The 16377-nt window shown below is 44.5% G+C and overlaps 1 pseudogene; it reads left to right on the forward strand.

The window, feature by feature from the left end:
- The first annotated feature begins 231 nt into the window (after positions 1-231).
- LOC140522790 (H-2 class II histocompatibility antigen, E-S beta chain-like) lies at positions 232-15987 on the forward strand (annotated as a pseudogene).
- Positions 15988-16377: the final 390 nt, after the last annotated feature.

The raw sequence follows: 16377 nt of genomic DNA on the forward strand, positions 1-16377 counted from the left end.
TTGAAGCATTAGTACAGACCCTGCAAAAGGAACCTCTGCAAAGGAACTAATGATGCAGTTCATTTCTAATACTAATTGGCTCTCTTAACTCTGAGGTTGCCCAACCCTTGGTCAGACAAGAGGATCCGTAAATTCTTAGTCTGGGAAATGTGGAAAGATAATTTCCATGAAGTGAAGCCCATCCTGACTGTTATATCTCATTGGGTCACTTAGCCTCATTTTATCTCCAGGATGCTGTGTGTCTTACTCCCCCAGGGTATCTGGACAGAGGTTCGGGCTGTGATCCTGCTCGTCCGAATTCCTGGATGGCTGCAGGCAGGCATGCCTCAGGTAAGTACAGAGCAGCAGCTTCCCAGAGAGTCCAAGTGGGGCCCAAGTGGAGTACTCTTCTCTCTGGGTCTGGACCAAAGGAAGGATGGGACAGGACAGTCCTCAAATAGATGGGCAGTAGGGGAAACTGAGTTTCAGGCTCCCTTCCCAACTAACTCTTCCTTTGGCCCTTACTTCCTTTCCCCCTTTTCCTCAGGGTTCAGGGACTTGATGCAGCTCCCCTCCAAGAGCTGAGGCTCCAGGCAGATTGTCAATATGCAGTTATGAAGCACCTCCTGTCTGCCAGGCACTGTGCTGATGCCAAGGATAGAAAGAAAGGCAAAAGACAGCTCCTGTTCTCAAGAAGCTCACAGTCTCATGGAGAACACAACAGGCCAACAATCTGAAGAAACAAGACAGATACAGAACAAATTGAACATAAGAGAAGGAAGGTACTAACATTAAGGGGGATCAGGACAGGTTTCCTTTAGAAAGTGGGGTTTGAGCTGATACTTGAAGTAAGCCAGTGAAGTGAATGCTGTAAGAAGGCTGGAATAGTAGGAGGGGACCAGGTTTTGAAGGGCCTTAAGGGCCAAGCAGGGGATTTTATACTTGATCCTGGAGATGACAGAAAGTCACTGGAGCTTTTTGATTAAGGAATGATTAAGCTGCTAACATCTCCCATTCCCATCTAAACTTTTCTATCCTGCTAAACATCATCACAGAGTCTGTCCTAGCTGCTAGAAAGATTTCAGTTTGGCTGTTATTGGGGGAAGAAGGGGTAGACTTTTCTGGATTAATTTCCCAGGTAAGATTCCAAGTCCATATGTGAAGCTGGAGTGTTTGGGATGATCCCTGATTTTCATGAATAACATCATGGTGCAGGAGGGGAAGGTCTCCCCATCAATTCCTCAGAGGCAGATTCTGGGCTAGAGACACTAAGGGGATTGACTCAGCCTGGCTTTTCTCCTATCTTCATGATCCCTTATTAATGAGCTGAAAAAAAGTGCAGGCAAGTGTTCCCCAATCCCCCACTCTCCTGGATCAGGCAGGACTCTCTCTCTCTAGTCAATCTCCCAATTCCCCTGCAGCCTGGCCTGGCCTAACAGTCTCTTGGAGATCCTAACCTTTTCTAGAGTTATCCTCCAGGATCTGACCCACTTTTGAACTTTGTCACCTGTACTGACATCTGAGAGTATGCCGTGTTTAACACCCATTTTCCAGGGCTAGACAAGAGAAAAGAGGCATTTTATAGACAGTTTGTCAGGGCCTGAGTAAGGTGAGACCCAAGAGCAGGTGGCTATCCCAGGGTGATGACTGCATAACCTAGCTGACAACTCCAGGAACACCCTGGAATCAGTCCTAGGTGTACTAAGCAGGTGCTGCCTCCATGTGGACAATCATCGAAACTACACAATAATTTAGTAGCCTCCAAGCTAGAAGTTAGTCAGACTTTTCTTAAGCAGTTACTATATACTAGACCCTATGTTAACTACAGGGATACAAAGAAATGAAAAAGCCCCTGGGGATAACAACATGAAAACAACTGTGTACACACCATATATATTTAGGATAATTTGGAAATAACCAATAGAGGGAAGGCAATAGAATTAAAGGGAAACAGGAAAGGCTTCCTGCAGAAAATAGGATTTTAGTTAGGACTTGAAGGAAGCCAGGGAAGCCACGAGTCAGGGATGAGGAGGGAAAGCATTCCAGACATGGAGGACAGCCAGAGGAAATGCCCAGAGCTGGGAGATGGAGTGTCTAGTAGAGACAGCAGGGCAGCCAGTGTCACTGGATCACAGAGTACATGAGTGGAGCAGGAAGGAGTCAGTAGGAGGGGTCAACGTGTGAAGGACTTTGAAGGCCAAATAGGATTTTTAATTTTGATGCTAGAAATTATAGGGAGCCATTGGAGTTTATTGAGCAGATGAGTGACATGATCAGATCTGTGCTACTGGAAGATGTATTTGACAGCTGAATGGAGGATAGACTACAGTGAGGGGAGATTAGAGGCAAGCAGGCCCACTAGCAAGCTATTGCAATAGTGCAGGTGGAAGGTAGTGAGGGCCTGCATCAGAATTGTTGCAGGATCAGAGGAGAAAATGGGGTATGATCAAGATGTTATGAAAATAAAATTGCCAAATTTTGGAAACAGATTCAATATAGGTGATGTGAGGATAACTCTGAAGTTGTGAGCTAAAAGGGGGGATGGTGATACCTCATCAGTAATAGGGAGAGAATCCATGCCTGTGGGAAAATGAGCACAGAAAAGGGTAAACACAAGAAGGAACTAAGGGACTGTCAGAAGACTTTGGCTTGGACTGAGGTTTCATGTGGGAAAAGTGGGAAAGAGGGCTAGAAAGGGAAATGGGCACAGAGGTGGAGAAGACCTTGATTTCTGGGCTAAAGAAGTTATTCTTTATCTAAATGGCAATGGAGATTCATGAGGTGAACAAGGGACTTTGGAGAGGGGACGATTTTAAACCACAGAAACAAGTTAGGAGGCCACTGTATATGCTGAAACTTGACCCATCAAGCGTGGCCTGTGGAGCTTGGCAGAGTACCATGTTGTAGTCTGTCATCTTGGTAGGAAGGACAGAACTGAGTAGTGCAGACAAGCACAGTCAGTTCAAGGTGTCAGGGAAGTAAAAAGAGGCCAAAGGCTCCAGATGTGTCCAAGATTCAGAAAGACAGTCAGGAATTTGGTAAAATCAGGATCCAAAAGTGGGAAAATGTTAGAACACACATTTTCCCACTTTTAGGTCCTGAATTTACTAAGAGGACAGGCAAATGTCTATGAAACCAGGATCTAAAGATATTAGAGGTCATTCCAAGGGGTTCAGGTCTAGTCTGACTCACTTGAATTGGTGATGACACTGGTGTTATTCTGAGCCCCAATGTCTGATGCCACAGTTTCCCCTTTCCCCTTAATCCCTTATTCTTCTGAAGGAGTTTTACCTGTGGGTGGTTCTTTCAAACTGTCTCCTTACATGTGCAGAATTCCAGAATTTGCACATTGAGATCACCAGTTCTCTTGTTTTACAGATAAGGAAACTAAGCCCCCCAAATCAGTGATTTAGCCAAGGTGACACAGCAATAATTACCAGGGCAATGTAGTTACTATGGTAAACTGCTATATTTGTGGGGGTGAGGATATTAAAGGATTAAAAGCTTTTAATTTGGATGGTCATGGTGTGATTGTAAAAACTGGGGCAGAGAGAAGACACTGAAAAGGAAGAAACATTAAAGTCTTGTGCCTTGTCTGTGGTAGGTGAGGCAAAGAGAGAGACCTGAGTCCCAAATTACTTTAGGTTTTTTAGAGCAGGTATAAGGTAGAATGGTGGTCCCATTAATAGAACTCAGGAAGTAAAGAGGAGGATTTGATTCCAAAGGGAAGATGAGGACTTTCATATTTTTAGTTTGAGGTGCTTGGGAACATCCAAGTGGAGATGTTTGACAGGGAATTGGAAACTGAAAGTGAGACTATGACAGCATGAATCAAGATCAAGGTTTAGGAGGCATCTGTAGAGAGGGAGAAATGAAGGGATGGGAGTGAACAGATGTCAGAGAGAGAGAGAGAGAGAGAGAGAGAGAAAGGAGAATCGGGAGTGGTGACTTTGGTCATGAATATGTTTAATGATTGAGAAGAGGAAGAGGAGTTAGCTCAGAGGACAGGGAGATAGTAGTTGAAGAGGTAAGAAAAAAGTGAGGATGGTGAGGTGTCCTAGAAGTCTGGGGTGGGAGGATTTCAAAGATGTGACCATCAGTGTCAAAAGTTACATTGACAAAAGGATGAGTTTGGAGACAAAATTATTATAATTTGTGGAAGGAGGTAAAACAGAGGGACCACTGCCTCTAAAGCTTTAACAATCGTCTTGCTTCTCAAACCAAAAAATTATACTCTGGAGGAACTTCTGCTCTGGGACCCTGCTCTCTTGATAAGTGATTAAATCCTCAGTGCTGTTCAGACATTTCAGTCATGTTTGACTCTTTGTGACCCTGTTTGGGGTTTTCTTGGCAGAGATTGGAGTGTTTTGCAATTTCTTTCTCCAATTCATTTTACAGATGAGGGAACAGAGGCAAATAAGGTTAATTGACTTGCTCAGAATCACACAGATATAAAGTGTCTAAGGTTGGATTTGAACCCAGTTTTTCCTGATTCTAAGCCCAGTGCTCTAACCACTGCACCACCCAGACACTGAGAACCCTACCTACTATTTCAAAAGAGGTCCTGTCAGGCTTCACTTCATTCCCTCCTCTGCAGCAACTTCCTCCACAACCCCCCTTGCAAACCTCTTCATAGAGATATGTCTGCCCTTTCCTCACAGCTCTTTCCCCTCCCCCAAAAGTAAAATCCAATTCCAAGAACTGTGATAAAATCTACTTTTCCTTTGTTCCTGAATGAGCTGTGTCCATCTACTCCCCTGTGGCCCCACTCTCCACCTTCAACCCAGTGTCCCTCCCTAGCCATCACTGCCCTCTACTCTTCCCCTCATAAGAATGACTGTTCCTTCATAGTAGGGATTGTCTTCACCTTTGGATTTGTATTCCCCTTAGCAGACAATTGGCAATTAAAAATTTTTTTTCACTCACTTATTTAAGAGTAGTGTTATAAACCCAGATCACTGAGTATTAAGTGAGAGTCCTTTGGATATAGATGAATATTTAGAGAGATTTTTCTGTGAAAGGAATTAGAGAAATAAGATATAATCTAGTGAGGGACAAGTGAAGGACAGTGCCATATATTGAATATTTGTCTGCATTTCAGTACTTATACTCAAATGAATCTGTGAATTCATTGATTCAAAAGTTCCTTTCAAGGTGCAGATCTCACTTCATCCATGGCTGCCCATTCTGTGACTCTTGCCCATACTCTCTGATAAATTTCCACACAGGGTTCATCCATTTTCATAGCAGTCATCCTTACTCTCTCCTGACATTGAGAGGGTACCTGTGGATCCCACTGTTCCTCTATTTGTCATCCTTTTTTCTTTTTTTAAGATATGATCCCATCCTCTTCAGTTCACTCTGTGCATTCTATCTCTATGTGTGTGTGCGTGTGCATGTGCGTGTGCATGTGTGTGTGTGTAATCCCACCCAGTACCCAGATACTGAAAAATTTCAAGAGTTACAAATATTGTCTTTCCATGTAGGAATGTAAACAGGTCAACTTTAGTAAGTCCCTTATGACTTCTCTTTGCTGTTCACCTTTTCGTGCTTCTCTTCATTCTTGTGTTTGAAAGTCAAATTTTCTTTTCAGCTCTGGTCTTTTCATCAAGAATGCTTGAAAGTCCTCTATTTCATTGAAAGACCAGATTTCCCCTGAAGTATTATACTCAGTTTTGCTGGGTAGGTGATTCTTGGTTTTAGTCCTAGTTCCTTTGACTTCTGGAATATCCTATTCCATGCCCTTTGATCCCTTAATGTAGAAGCTGCTAGGTCTTGTGTTATCCTGATTGTATTTCCACAATACTTGAATTGTTTCTTTCTAGCTGCTTGCAATATTTTCTCCTTGACTTGGGAATTCTGGAATTTGGCCACAATGTTCCTAGGAGTTTCTCTTTTTGGATCTCTTTCAGGCGGTGTTCTGTGAATTCCTTGAATATTTATTTTGCCCTCTGGTTCTAGAATCTCAGGGCAGTTTTCCTTGATAATTTCATGAAAGATGATGTCTAGGCTCTTTTTTTGATCATGGCTTTCAGGTAGGCCCATAATTTTTAAATTGTCTCTCCTGGATCTATTTTCCAGGTCAGTTGTTTTTCCAATGAGATATTTCACATTATCTTCCATTTTTTCATTCTTTTGGTTTTGTTTTGTGATTTCTTGGTTTCTCATCAAGTCATTAGCCTCCATCTGTTCCATTCTAATTTTGAAAGAACTATTTTCTTCAGTGAGCTTTTGAATCTCCTTTTCCATTTGGCTAATTCTGCTTTTGAAAGCATTCTTCTCCTCATTGGCTTCTTGCACCTCCTTAGCCAATTGAGTTAGCCTATTTTTCAGGGTGTTATTTTCTTCAGCATTTTTTGGGTCTCCTTTAGCAGGGTGCTGATCTGTTGTTCATACTTTGCTTGCAAGTCTTTTATTGCTCTTCCCAGTTTTTCCTTCACCTCTCTAACATAATTTTGAAAATTTTTTGAGCTCTTTATGAGGTTTTCCCAGGTCTGATCCCATTGAGTGGGCTGGGATGTAGAAGCACTGACTTCCGTGTCTTCCCCTGATGGTGAGCACTGCTCTTCCTCATCAGAAAGGAGGGGAGGAGAAACCTGCTCACCAAGAAAGTAACCCTCCATAGTCTTGGTTTTTTTTCCCTTTTATGGACATTTTCCCAGCCAGTGACTTGACCTCTGAATATTCTCCTCATACCTACCTCGCCTCCTGATCCTCCTAGCCAGCACTTGGGGTCTGAGACTCAAATGCTGCTTCCCAGCCTCAGGGCTTTGGGCGGGGGCAGGGCTGCTATTCAGTGTGAGATCAAGTTCAGCTTCCCCGGGTGGGGGCAGGGCAGCCTCATGGGCTCAGCTCCCTCAGGGGGTTTATGCAGAGACCTTCAACAATGGATCCGGGCTCCTCTTTGTTTGGGGAGCCTCGGTCTGCTCCCGCTTCTGCTGCTGCCTCCTGAGGGGGCCTGAGTTATGGGGGCACCCCACTCCCCTCTCGACCCACCAAAGAGACCTTCTCACCGACCCCCGTCACCTGTGGGTGGAGGGACCCACGTGGCTGCTGGAGATCCTGTCCCTGAGGCCTGCTCGGATCTGCTCCTCTCAGTGCCGAGGCCGTGGCAGGCCTGGGCTGGGCTCTGCGTCTGCAGCGCAACAGACCTTTGCCGAGAGGTTTACAGGTCCCTCTGGAACAGAAATCTCCTTCACTCCACTGTTCTGTGGCCTCACTGCTCCAGAATTCACCATGAGTTACTTTATACAGATGTTCTATGGGTTGTGGGTTCGGAGCTATGTGTATGTGCATCTTTCTACTCCACCATCTTGGCCCCCTGTCATCCTTTTTTCTTGTCCTGTATGCAGCCCCTCTTGTCTTCCTAGTATACATGTCCTTGATGATATCTTTGACCCCTTTTCCCTCTTTAGAATGCTCATATATTTTAATCTGTTTATATCTACTCTATGACTTGTGTGTGATAGTCATGCTTAATTCTTCAGACAGTTGTAATCCATATCTTACTGCCGTATCATAATACCAGAAGAATATTAGCATTGTAAAGATGAACCTTCGCTTTCATGAAAAGCTTGATTTTCTGGCTGAAATCCAAATCATTCTCCTTCTGATCAACTTTGTGCCCCACTCCTCACCCATCTGTAAGTCTATCCCAGATACATGTATTGATGGACAGGCTTTATACAATGTCCACCCAAGTGGATGCTGAAATCTGTGCAATAGATATTCTTCATTGACTTGGTCTTTCCAGTGTGAATGGCTAAGCCAAATATTTGAGTGATGACAAATTTCTTCCAGAAGCTTCTTCAATGTTCCAGGTCTTCTTATGGTCAGCACAATGTCATCCAGAAGAAGAAATTTTGGGGTAACCTCTCTGTCTTCTTCGACCTGGACTCTGGGCTGGATCTCTTCCATTACAATGGCCAATATCTTTGGCAAATATGCAGTTCAGGGTTTTCTCTATTAAAGAGAGTGCAACCACACAGTACTTAGACCCTAACAACACAGTCCTAGATGTGCTTAACATGGAGGTAAAATGACTTCAAAGAGAACAAAGACAGGAAAAGCAGTTGGATTGCAAAGTGTTTATAGAAGAGATTTGTGCTAGAAATGACACAACTGCAAGGGTATTGAGGAACCAGTATTCAATGGATCTAAAGGAAGTAAAAATCCTGGAAATTCCTGGACTTTATTGATACCAAAAGGAAAGGTGACTGAGAGACTGTCAGTAACTACTGACTTATATGCCCATTCTTTCACCTATTAAAAAATTCTTAATGAGAGTCATCTATGTATGAAATGAAAGAATCCTTGATAGCAGTATTTATTAGTAAGGATCAAGCAGGTTTTCACAAGAGGGATTCAACAATGGACCACGTCTTTACCTTTCAAAATTGACTAAAAAATTTATAGACTATAAGATCCCATAATACTTGTTTCTTGTTAATTACAGGACTTTGATTCCATAATTATTCAAAATTCCTTGTAAAATAGAGAAGCAGAAATAACTTCACTTCATGCTCCTTCTGATAATAAACACCTAATGAGGCAGAAAAAAGTTTAATATTAATAATTTGCTGCTATATGAAAAAGAGACTAGCCTTACAATCCATACAGAAAACTCTGAAAGGGATGAAAAATGCCCATTATGACATTCCAATTAATGCATCACTGGGCCTGTTTGGAGGAGGCTCTGCAGTTGGATAGTGAATAGGACCCAGAATTGAAAAGGAGGAATGGAGTTGATTGGAAATTACTCAGTGCCTCTAATCCTTCCAAATGGCTCCCAAAAGACCCTTTTTTCTTTCTTTTTTCCTTTCTTTTGGGGGGGATACAAATGTTAGAAGACTTGGGGCATCAAGGTTGCAAATGTTCAAAAGGGAGAGGCACTATATACCTGTAACCTTTTTCCAGTGATAACCTACTCTTATGAAAGATAGTAAGAAAGATTATGGAGGAAGTGTAGACCTACAGTTAATCCTCCAACATCATGGGGTGTGCCTTTTTTAGAGGTCTCAGCTTGTGATCACTTCCTACAAGAGACTTTTCAAAACCAGAAAAAGATTGTTGTAGATAAAAGTGTGAGCTCCTCTTACATGCTGTTTGATTTTTTAAGTACATGTTAAATTTAACATGAGAAGACCCAAACTGCCCTGCTTGTCTTTGTTCCTTTTGGTCATTTTTTCTACTCTTTTCTCCGTGTTTTAAAAAAATGTTTCATTGATGTGCTTTTCTTTCTTTTTTTGCATCACTATCACTACCCATCAGTTACTCAGACCTAAACTAGAACTCAAACCCTCCCTCAATTAGGAGCCCTGTGTCTTTGGGCTGTGACTGAAATATCTGCCCCTGTCTTGGATCCATCACCTCTTTGCCAAGAGACAGCAAGTGCTTCAGCCTCTGTCTCCTGGAGCCTTGATGGGTCATTGCACTGACCTGAGTCTGAAGTCTTTCAAGGTGGTTTTCCTTTAGATCATTATCATTGTGGAAACTGGTCTCCTTGCTCTGCTCACTTCACTTTGCATTATTTCAGTGTTTCCTGGGATTTACTGGATCTGTTCCTTCCATCACTTCTTACAACCCAAGGACACATTTTTATTCTCCGAACAGAATTTGTACAGTCATTTCTCAAATAGTGGCATCCACTTTGTCTCCAGGTCTCTGCTGCAACAAAAAGTGGTGCTCTGTGTATACGTAGACATACAAACACATAAATGTATAATATTATATATTTGTGTATGTGTGTGTGCATATTTCACCTGTGTGTCTTCTATTTTTACTTTCTTTGCAGTATATGCCTAATACTGTTATTTCTGGATCAACAGAGGATATATAGTTTACTGATATTTTGGGTTGAAATACAAATTTCCTTCTTTCTTTTAAAAACTTCATATACAATCAAAAATTTGCTTTTTCTGCCTCCCAAATCTACACTTCTCCCTCTCAAACAGCAAAAAAAAAAAAAAAAAACCATCCCCTATTACAAACATGTATGGTCAAGCGAAACAAATTTTTGCATTAGCCATTTTGGAAAAAAAAAAAGGTTCTCGTTCTACATTCTGAGTCCTCTTGGTCAGGAAGTGGGTGGCATGTCTCATCATTAGTCCTCTGGAATCATGGTTGGTTAGTATACTAAACAGGGTTCCTCAGTCTTTCATAGTTGTTTATCTTTACCATATTGTTCTTATTGTATAAATTCTTCTTCTGGTTCCTTTCATTTTCTTCTGCATTAGTTCACACTATCAGGCAGTCAATCAATAAACATTTAGTAAGTGCCTTCTGTGTGGCAAACACTGTGCTAAGTACTGGGGATGCAGAAAGAGACAAAAGCCAAAACCCAGCCCGGGTGACTGGAGGATGGTGGTGCCTTTATTAGTAATAGTTTGGATGTTCAATAAAAAGAGGCATTTGAAGCATTCCTACAAAGAAAACCAGATGTGAGCAGATTCTTTCCTTTGTAAAAATGTGTCACTCCTACATATTTTTTCTTCCTTTCTCATCCAGACTCCTATAAAATGTGTCTGAACACACTGTCTCCACACTTCTCTCCCTCATTCCTCAGTCCTTCGAAGTCTGGCTTCCCACCTTGTTATTCAATTAAGACGTCTCTCTCCAAATGACCAAGGACCTATCTCTTAATTACCAAAACTCATGGTCTTTTCTCAGGATTCATCTTTCAGAAACTTTCTGCTGAATTCGACCCTGTTCAGCCTCCATCAGCTCCTGCATATTCTCATCTCTTTGGGGTTTTGTGACTGCTCTCCTTTGGTTCTCTACTTATCTGTCTGGTCACTTTTTCCCAGTGCCCTTTGCAGATTTATCATCTACATCATACCCCCTAAATGGGCATGTTTCCTAAGCCTCTGTCCTGGGCCCTCTCCTCTTCTCTCTGTGACTTCCTCAGCTCTCATAGAGCTAATTCCCATCTCTGTTCAGATGTGTTTCCTGCCCTAGTCTCTGTCCAGCATCACCAGCTTCCTCCTAGATATTTCAGGCTCTATTTCTCTAAGCTCTCTTTTTTCTTTTTTTTTTTTTATTTAATTAACTTATTTGTTTTCAGTTTTCAACAATCACTTCCATAAGTTTTAAATCTTCTCTCCCTCCTTGCCCCCTCTCCCATGCAGCATGCAATCTTCTGTGGGTACACATACATTCTTATTAACCACATTTTCACATCAGTCATGTTGCACAGAAGAATTAAAACAAATGGGAGAAACCGTGAGGAAAAAAGCCATAACCTAACACAAGAGAAAATAGTCTGTTTCATTCTGCATTCTGACTCCATAGTTCTTTCAATGTGGATGGCATTTTGTCTCAAGAGTCCTTTGGGAATGTTTTAGGTCCTTGCATTGCTGTGAAAGGCTAAGTCTATCAGAAACAGCCCTCTCACTCTGTGGCTGCTACTGTGTATAACGTTCTCCTGGTTCTGCTCATTTCACTCAGCATCAGTTTATATGCCTTTCTATGAGCTGGGCACTGTGCTGAATCATTTCCTGCCCTCCAGGAGCTTGCCTTCTAGGAGGAGGAGGGTACAAGGCATTCCCAGAAGGGGTGACTGAGAAAGGAAGCCCTGGTCCAGGAGTCACAGGAATTGTGAGCAGAGCCACGCACAGCACAGCAGATCTCCGTGCTCTTTCAGTATCAAGCATAATATTGATCTGATTATTATCCCCTGATCAAAGGGGAGAGAGGCCTGTGACCTCTAAGGTTATGGAAGTGTGTGGAGGGTCTCTCACCTGCCAGAGTCTCTGTAGAGGGGCTGGGGAGTTACAAAGATGCACTGGGGGGATAAGAATCAGTGGGTTCATCTTGGGTGAGGAGGACTTAGGATGGTTGTTGGATAAAACTTCCTGGGAGTGTTTGCTCCAGGCCAGATGCAATTGAGAGACAGCTATACTGCACCAGACAGACAGGAACGGGTCTGGGAACCTGAAGATCTGGATTGTAGCTTTGCCTCCATTCCAGATTTGCGGTGTGACCTCGGAAAAGTTCCTTGCCCTCTCTGGGCCTCCGAGGGAGTGGGGCTGAGCATTCGCGGGAAGGGGGCAGCCGGATGTTGGCCATGTTCTGGTTGGTCAGGCCCAGGTGAGGTCATGCATTCGAGGGCGGGGGTGTCCGTCCCGGCTGACCCTCCTCCGGGTGTCCCTCCAGAGCACTTCATGGAGCAGAAAAGGCCGAGTGTCACTTTGTGAACGGACACAGCACGTGCGGTTTGTGGAGGCACACATCTACAACCGGGAGGAGTTTGGGGGCTTTGACAGCGACGCGGGGGAGTTTGTGGCGGTGTCGGAGCTGGGGCGGCGCGGTGCGGAGAGTTGGAACAGCAGGAAGGAGCTCCCGGAGCAGAAACGCGCCCGAGTGGACACTTTCCGCAGGCACACCTACAAGGTGATCGAGCCCTTCTCAGTGCGCAGGCCCGGGGAGTTTGCACCCCCGGAGAGGGGAGGGGGGACCAGGGCAGCCCAGCAGGGATCGAGCAAGAGAGAGCAAGGAACGAGAGAGGGACGGGCATCGTGGGAAGGGGCGGGGGGAGCAGAGAAGGGAGGGAAGGAAAGAGAAGGGGCTGGAAGGGAGTGCAGAGGAGGAGGAAGAGAGGGAAGGAGATAGTGATGGGAGGGGCAGGTTGGAGGAGAGAAGGGAGGGGTCACAGGAGCGGACACAGGGACCGGGGCCCCCAAAGCAGCGGAGAGACCAGGGGGAGCAGGAGAGGGGGAGGTGATCGATTGTGAGAGAAGAGGAAGGGAGGGGACCAAGGGGGAGGAGCAAGGAAAGGAGATGGAGGAGGGGAAGAGATTGGGGACAAAGGGGGGATGTAGAGGAAGGAAGAAGAATGGAGGGGAAGTTATTGGGATGGAAGGAGAAAGAAGGAGGGATGAGAGGGAGAAGAGGTGAAGTGAGAGAGAGAAGAAAGGCAACAGAGATGATGGGGAGGAATGAGGAGCAGGAAAACTGGAGAGAAGGGGAGAAGGGGAGGGAAGAGACAGGAGAAGAAAGGGGGAAATGAATGAGATGTTCTGGAGAAGGAAGGGGGAAGAAACCCTCTCACAGCAGCATGAATTTTGATTCCTTGAGTCCTTTTTCCTGTGAGGTTTTTTCCCTCCTCCAATTCTAATGGGAATAAATTGCAATGGGAACAAGTCAAAAACCTTTCATCAATAAATAGCTCACATTTATACAATGCCAAAGTAGTTAATAGGCAGCTAGATAGGACAGTGGAAACAGTGCCAAGTCTGGAGCCAGGAAGACTCATCTTCCTGAGTTCAAATCTGACCTCAGAAACTTCCTAGCCATGTGACATTGGGCAAGTCACTTAACCTTGTTTGCTTAAGTTTTTCATCTTTAAAATGAGATGGAGAAGGGAGTGGCAAACCACTCCAATATCTTTGTCAAGAAACCCCCAGATGGGGTAACAAATAGTTGGACGTGACTGAAATACAACTAAAAAAACTGACAAAATGGTTAATAGAAAATTAGACACCCCTGCAAGTCATGAGAGCCCAGGTGTCATGATCCTTTTAAAATTGTAAATAAAAGTCTTCCTTTTTTTATCTCTGAACCTAAACTTAGTAGAGGTTTCCCATACTCTGTTCTCTCCTGTCTCAACCACATTCTCTCCATTCTTCCTCTCAGCCTCCTCTGATAATACACACTCTTACAACTGAGGCCTCATCACTGAAATTGTCTTTCTCCAGAGACCCAGACATATTTCTGCTTCTCCTAGGGCCGACGGATTCTGGGTCACAATGCTCAAGTTTCTACTGAGCCTAGATGTTCCTCACAGGTCTCCTGACCAAAATTGCTTCAGTGGATTGATAGCATCACTTAATATTTGAGCTGGAAATCTTTCTTAAAATAGTTTGTTATCTTTATCTGTGTTTTGATTTTGAAAATAATCCATTACAAAGTATCCATTTATAATGAGAAAATGCCTGCTGATTTCTTCCCATAGCACTGAATCCTCATGAGCTGGGGCTGTGATAATTCAGCACTATGCACTCCTGGGTCCACTTCTTGCTGGTTCAGATTTCTAGTCTTAGGGGAAGCTTACATGTCTACCAAGATGCCCATTTCTGGCCTGGGGAAGCAGAGGAGACCTGAGGCTGGTTGTAGATCAACTGACAGAAGTGGCAGCTAGATTAGGAAGATCTGCTCTGGCTCCCTCACTCAAGATCTTTCTTCTTTCTTCCAGTTGAGCCTGAGGTGATTGTGTATCCATCAAAGCTGGCTCCCCTGGGACACCACAACCTGCTTGCCTGCTCTGTCACTGGTTTCTATCCTGGGGACATTGAGGTCAGGTGGTTCCTGAATGGGCAGGAGGAGACAGCTGGGGTTGTGTCCACAGGCCTGGTCAGCAATGGAGACTGGACTTACCAGATCTTGGTGATGCTGGAAATGACCCCCAAGCGTGGTGATGTCTACACCTGCCAAGTGGAGCACTCCAGCCTTCAGAAACCTGTCATCTTGGACTGGAGTGAGATAGAGCTCCCTCACCCTCTAGATCTAACATTGTTCAGGACATGGAGCTAGCTCTGAGATCCCCTCAGTGTGTATCCTGGACCCTCTTTTCTTCTGTCCTGGGCTGATACAAACTCCATGTGGTGCTACCCAGCCTCTCCCCTTTCCCCAGCCCAGCCCCCTAATGGCCATGCTAAACTAAGAGCTATTGAAACCTAGGACCTTGTCACCCTCCTCACTGGCTCCAGCACTGGGAGCTGGCCTCCCTCTGGTACTCTGTGATCAGTCTATGGATCCCTTTGTCCTGAGGTAAGGGAGTTAGACTTTGAGATGGATTGATGTTAGTTCCTCTGATGAAATTTCAGTTGCTCAGTCTGTCCCTTCCTTTGTTAGAATTTAACCACCTTCTCAGACTCCCCTCAGACCCGTCTGCTCCCCCCACAGGTCTGGCTCCTAGAGGGAAAGTTTTGATCCTTGGTGTCTCTTCTCCCCAGAAGCACAGTCTGAATCTGCCCAGAGTAATATGCTGCATGAACTCAGGAGCCTTGTATTGGGACTGATCTTCTTTGGGGTTGACCTCATGGTCTACATAAGGAGTAAGAAAGGTGAGATACCCTAAGGAAAGTCCTGAGATCCTCTCCCTCCATGCTGTCCTCCAGGGAAGAGAGAATGTTTGATTGTGCAACAAATATGACCCCAGGTCTGGGATGAAGGGGTGGTCTGGCTTTTGCTTCAGCTCTTCTTCCCTAGGAACTTATAGAAGGTAGTAAGGGGGCCAGATCCTGGGGCTCAAAGGTCTTAGGGACACTATAGAGACAGTCTTGGCAGGGGTCTCAGGTTCCAGCCTTTAGACTCTCCACTCTGCCATTCTCCCTCCCCCCCCACCCCAATCCACTCACACAGTTGTAGATGGATGGATAAAGCATCTATTAAGTGCTTCCTCTGTGGTGGCAAGTACTGAGCTAAACAGTGTTAGGAGCACCCCGCCCCCCCCTTCCCCCCATCCCACAGTGCTCAGAACCTTGGTGTCCTTTGCTTCTATGCTTCTAGGATCTAGAAGGATTTGTATGTCTGTCTCTCTTCCTTTCCCAGGATATCATGGTTCACAACCAGTAGGTAAGATCCTTGTACCCAGGTGGGATCATGGTTCTCATAGCTACAGCCTTTACCCAGTGGGGTCTGAAACTAAGAAGAAACTTGGGAGCCCTGAATGAGAAGTGGTTCTGCTTGTGACTTCAGACCCACACATAAACTCATATGCCTTCTGCATGGCTCCTGATGTGATCCCTGAGGCTGTGTCCCCCTGGAACTGTTGAATCCCCTCTCAGCCTCCCTCCCATGTTTGGAGGCCTCCTGCTTATACCCGGATCTACAGGAGGTTAGCCTTACTGACCCCTTCCCCTTCCCTGTACCTTCAATTTCATCTGGACTCTTTGACATTTCCTTAACCGGCCTTCAAAGACCCTCTCCACTCTGTGTTTGTTCCTGTATCTGTGTTTTATCCATCTTTATCTCTTGAGTCTTCACCCCAATAAACTGGAAGAGTGAAAATCAACTGGTGCTTGGTGACACAGAGACAAAGTCGGGGGGACCAGATGAATAGTCCTTGGGGATCTATGTAATCAATCAAAGTGTGAAATTGATCTGAAGGTGAAGATTGTGAGCCATCCACACCTTTTAACCCCAGCTGCCTCTTATCTATATCCTGTAAATCCTACCCAGCTTCCTGGTGGCCTTCCTCTACATTTCTTGATATTATGTAAATAGTGATGACCCTTACAGGCTGTCTGCCCAGAAATCCTTTACTTTCCCTATATGGTGGGCCTATCTCATTCTGGTCACTCTGATCATATTCTTTCTATTACTTCTGCTCAGTTCTTCCTTGATGATATGTTTTCCCCTCATGTGCATCTCCATTGCACTTTAAAGAAAGTTAAGCTT

Source organism: Notamacropus eugenii, chromosome 2 (assembly GCF_028372415.1).
Source record: "Notamacropus eugenii isolate mMacEug1 chromosome 2, mMacEug1.pri_v2, whole genome shotgun sequence".
In the NCBI taxonomy this organism is placed as follows: Eukaryota; Metazoa; Chordata; class Mammalia; order Diprotodontia; family Macropodidae; genus Notamacropus; species Notamacropus eugenii.